This window comes from Dipodomys ordii, unplaced genomic scaffold (assembly GCF_000151885.1).
Source record: "Dipodomys ordii isolate 6190 unplaced genomic scaffold, Dord_2.0 Scaffold38, whole genome shotgun sequence".
In the NCBI taxonomy this organism is placed as follows: domain Eukaryota; kingdom Metazoa; phylum Chordata; class Mammalia; order Rodentia; family Heteromyidae; genus Dipodomys; species Dipodomys ordii.
This window is the reverse complement of record NW_012267254.1, coordinates 14487567-14492691: the sequence shown is the minus strand read 5'-3', so window position 1 is coordinate 14492691 and position 5125 is coordinate 14487567. Positions and strand designations below refer to the sequence as shown.

Below are 5125 nucleotides of genomic sequence, written 5' to 3'. Positions count from 1 at the left end.
GGGAGCTGTGTCTAGTTTTTTGCTCAAGGGTGGCACTATACCTCCTGAGGCATTCCACCTCTAGATGAACAGTCAACAAGTTTTAGCCAGATGTGGTGGCAGTTTATTTAAATCCCACAATTCTAAAAGTGGAGGCAGCCTAGCTTGGAATACATTGGGAGACCAGATGTTTTCCCCACCATTCCCACCTTCCTAAAAAGAGGAAGGGAAAAGGTATCTCTGAATAGTTTGATGAAATGTGCAGCATTCTCTGGCATATTGATTTGTTAATTTATGTCGGAACTTCAAATGTACAGGAAAGCATGGGTTTTTATGCTTATCACAGAAAGTGATTGATAAATTCAAACATGTTGATCTGTGGTTTTCATGATACTTAATTCTCCAGAAACAACGCTATCTTAGGGTCATAGCCTGGGATATTTAAAATTGAATTTTATGTCAAAATAGGAAGTGGGCATGGTGGAACATGACTGTAACCTGAGCATGCAATACAATAAAGCAGGAGGATAGAGTACTTGAGACCTATCTGGACCACATGTCAAGAATTACTCTCAAACTGAAAAAGGTCACCCCCCCCAAACTTAAGTATCCTGGTAATTTTTTATTAAGTATCCTGGTAATTTTTCCCCTGACAGTATAAGGCTGAAGTCCTATTTCCTTACAAGACTTCTGAAATCAGAGAGAGAATGGATTGCTTGCAGAGATCAAGGTTGATAACCAAAAAGTAAAATCTGACTTCCTGCATAACGACTAATGCCTTGTTTCTCTGATCCTTGTCCCACAGTAATGAAAACATTTAGAAGCTGTAAGGAAATTTAGTAAAGTAGTATTAGTAAATAGTCAAACCAGCAGCTAATGCCTGATGATTTTAAACAAGTTATCTTTACGGTGAGTTCCAAGACTATGAAATGGCTTTTAAGTACAAGGAAATCATATTAAATTCTCTGGATAATGTAGGACAGAATAAATAGTATGAACTCTTTGCTGAAACATCTGAAGGGCTGAGCCAGAAGGGACTGCGTTCGTTTTCATCATTCTCTTGCTTGCATAATCAGTTTGTTTGTAAACATGGTTAAGCAAACCACACCAGAGAACAAGTTCAGGCATCGTCATAATCCATGAGGATGCTCACAATACGGAGACAGTTGTGTAGGGTATGCAGAGAAATTAATCGACAGTCTTTTGTGAAATACACAGGCTATTCTTCTGAGCTGCTTTTTTGTGAGTTCAATGGTGTGTGCTAAGTGAGCATTCTGCCTGTCAGAAACATCATTTAACAGTGTTTAACAGTAAAATAAACATGACTAAGTGAGTGAACTAACTTACCCAGACACAGACCTAGAAGAGAAGAAAAGTAAAATTGTGGGCTGAGAGATTTGGAAAAGCCTTCAGAAAAACAAGTACCATATTTTCAGCTCAGTGTAGTTGGGGAGTAAGCAAAGATAGGGGGCAGTCTGTTGGGAGCTGGCTTTCTCAAGCTGGTGGTTGCTAAGGAAGGTGCTGCCCTTGAAGAAGTGGGGTCAGGGACTGGGCTGCGGCTTCATCTTGGGATTCCTGAAGCAGTGTTTGTGGAAGATGTAGATTCTTTCATGAAACAACCTGGGAATGAGACTGCAGATACAGTACTAAGGAAGCTGGATGAACCATATCAGACGTGTGAATTTATGGATCTCAACCTTGTTCAAAAGAAAAGGAGAGGGCTGGAAAGGTGGCTCAGTGGTAAGAGTGCTTGCCTTGCATTCATGAGGCCCTGGGTTCAATTCCTCAGCACCACTTAAGTAAAAAAAGCTGGAAGTGGCACTGTGGCTCAAGTGGTAGAGCGCTAGCCTTGAGCTCAAGAACTGAGGGACAGTGCCCAGGCCTAGAGTCCAAGCCCCATGACCAAGAAAAAAAAAAGGAAAAAGAAAAGGAGACAGAAAAGTCAGAATCCTGAAATTAAGCAGACTTTAGAAATTCTAAAATACATGCAGAAGGAAAAAGATTCCCCCGATTCAATGGAGACCAGATTTTTATTGGCAGATAACTCATACTGCAAAGCTTTGCTTCCTCCTACTGATAAAGTGTGTCTGTGGATGGGGGCTAATGTAATGCTTGAATATGATACTGATGAAGCTCAGGCATTGTTGGAAAAGAATTTATCTACTGTTTAGGAAGAATCTTGATTCTCTTGAGGAAGACCTTGACTTTCTTTGACATCAGTTTACTACTACCGAAGTCACCCTTCAAATATAGGAGCTGTACTTTTTCTTCTCCCTGCTTTCGCATGGTTAGTGCTTGAGTGAGGGAAGATATAGCCAGGGTTAATAATTGGGGTGTAAAAAGAAGGAACAAAGATGATTCTAGCAAGAGAAAAGCATAATGCTGACAAGGAATGTGATTCAGTTTTCTAAACATATTGTTTTAAATACACATGTTTTTCATTTAATGGTTGAGATTAGTTTTATTTTTAACAAGAATGATTAAAATTTAAGATAAACACCTATTTTATTTTATTCATTTACAAACAAAATATATTTCAAATAGTATAGAAAATTATTTCATACTTCCCAACAAAATTAATTCAGCTTTGTGTATCAAACAACAACTCAACCGAAATGGCCGGAACTGTGAAATATGCTATGGAAGGCTGAATGCTGCGCACTAGCAGTTTATTTTTCTTTATTAATTGACGTTACTCTTATTTCATATGGCCAACTATTTTAGAGTTAGGAACTACAGTTTCATTATTTGTAAACTTGTTTGTCTTTAATACTTATAGGATATTATGTTGCTCTCTGTTATATTGTCAATTTTATAAATGGGATTTCATGAGTTACCACTTAACCAATAACAACACTTTTTTTTTTTTTGGTCGGTCGTGGGGCCTGAACTCTGGGCCTGGGCGCTGTCCCTCAGCTCTTCAGCTCAAGGCGAGCGCTCTACCACTTGAGCTACAGCGCCACTTCCAACAACACTTTTTTTAACTGTTTTTTAAAAAAATTCTTTATTGTGATTGTGATTACATAATTTACAAAATTTCACAGTATTGTGGGATAATGATACTTAAAAGTCATAAACACATTCAAACTTGCATGGGGCAAATTGTCTATCATCGTCTATAACGTTTATGAGTTCTATGAGCTTTACAATACAGTTATGTCTTCCACATTGAGTGATACGTACATTTCTTTCGTTTTGCATAGAATCAGCAGTTCCCTCCTTCCCACTTGTTTTCTCCCTCCCATCGCTGCCATTGTGTTGCTTAGTTCATTTTGATCAATGTCCAGTGCAGCTGATGGGTCCCAGTGTTGTATGTTTTTCCCTGATTCCTTCTAGATCTGTGTTGTCTTCCAGGTTTCCCTCCGGTGTGCTCATATATAGCACATATGTGATCAGCGGCATGGGATTATTTAGTAGTGAGATGAGTGGAAGTCCTTTGTTTCTTAAGTCTTGTTAATTTTGTTGTATCACCTTACATTTTGGATTTAACATCCACTTATCAGGGAGACCATGTGCCGTTTGTCTCTTTGCTCTTGGCTTACCTCGCTCAACATGATTTCTGCTAGCTCTATCCATTTCCCTACAAATGGCATTTATTATTTTGTACTTTTCTTTTTTCTTTCTTTATTTTGGGGGGGGGGGTCCGGTCGTGGGGCCTGAACTCTGGGCCTGGGTGCTGCCCCTCAGCTCTTGAACTCAAGGCTAGCGCTCTACCACTTGAGACACAGTGCCACTTCTGGCTTTTTCCTTTTTGCTTATGTGGTGCTGAGGAATTGAACCCAGGGCCTCAGGCATGCAAGGCAAGCGCTCTACAACTGAGCCACCTTCCCAGCCCTATTTTGTACTTTTCAATGGCTGCATAATATTCTATTCTGTGTAGATACCACAATTTTTGGATCCATTCATCTGTGGTAGGACATCTGGGTTGTTTCCATATCCTGGCTATTGTGAACAGTGCTGCAATAAATATGGAGGTTCATGTGTCCTTGTATACTGGTTCCTGTTGTTCAGGGTAGATGCCTAGAAGTGGTATGGCTGGGTCATAGGGGAGGTCTATATTTAGATTTCTGATGTACCTCCAGACGGCTTTCCAAAGTGGTTGTGTTAGTGTACATTCCCACCAGCAGTGTAATAGGGTTCCTTTTTCTCTGCATCCCCTCCAGCATTTGTCATTGGCTGACTTTAGGATGTGGGCCATTCTGACTGGGGTAAGGTGGTATCTCAGGGTTGTCTTTATTTTCATTTCCTTCACAACCAGGGATGGTGAACATTTCTTTGCTCAGTTTGGGCAATTTGTATTTCTCTAAAAATGCATCCATTTCTGCTAGGTTTTCTTTTTTTAGAGAGTGTAACTTTTGAAAATAGTTCTTTATAATTGTTTGGATATCTTGGGTATTTGCTGTGATTTTTCCGGTGGCATCCCTGATCTTGTTAATTTGGGTTTCCTCTCTTCTTTTCTTAATTTATCTTGCCAAGGTCTATCAATTTTATTTATTTTTTCAAAGAACCAGCTTTTTGTTTTATTAATTTTAGTTATAATTTTCCTATTCTCTAGTTCATTAATTTTCACTCTTAATTTGATTATCTGGCTCCGTCTAGTAACTTTAGGTTCCATTTTTTCATGTTTTTCTAGCTGTTTTAATTGCAACATGAGATTATTTACTTGGTCTGTCTCTATTTTCTTGATGTGGGCACTGAGGGTGATAAATTTGCCCCTCAGGACTGCTTTTGTTGTGTCCCACAAGTTTCTTTCTGATGTGTCTTCATTTTCATTGAATTGTAGGAACTTTTTAATTTCTTCTCTAATTTCTTCTGTTACCCAGGTGTTGCTTAGAATGTGCTGTTCAATTTCCCAGTATTTGAGTAATTTCTGCGGTATGCTTTATTATTGAGAACTAGCTTCATTCCACTGTGGTCGGATTGGATACAGGGGATTATGTCAATCCCCTTGTATTTGCTTAAGTTCCTTGCATGAACTATGATATGGTCTGTTTTGGAGAGAGTTCCATGAGCTGCTGAGAAGAACGTGTACCGTAAATGGTGCTAGCAAAATTGGTTAATTACTTGTAGAAAACTAAAGCTAGATCCTTATATATCACCCTGCACCAGAATCAACTCCAAATGGATCAAAGACCTCGAAGTCAAA

General features: G+C 39.0%; 1 pseudogene; it reads left to right on the top strand.

Moving 5' to 3' along the window:
• The first annotated feature begins 1493 nt into the window (after positions 1 to 1493).
• On the top strand, positions 1494 to 2359 carry LOC105986985 (annotated as a pseudogene).
• The last annotated feature ends 2766 nt before the right edge of the window (positions 2360 to 5125 follow it).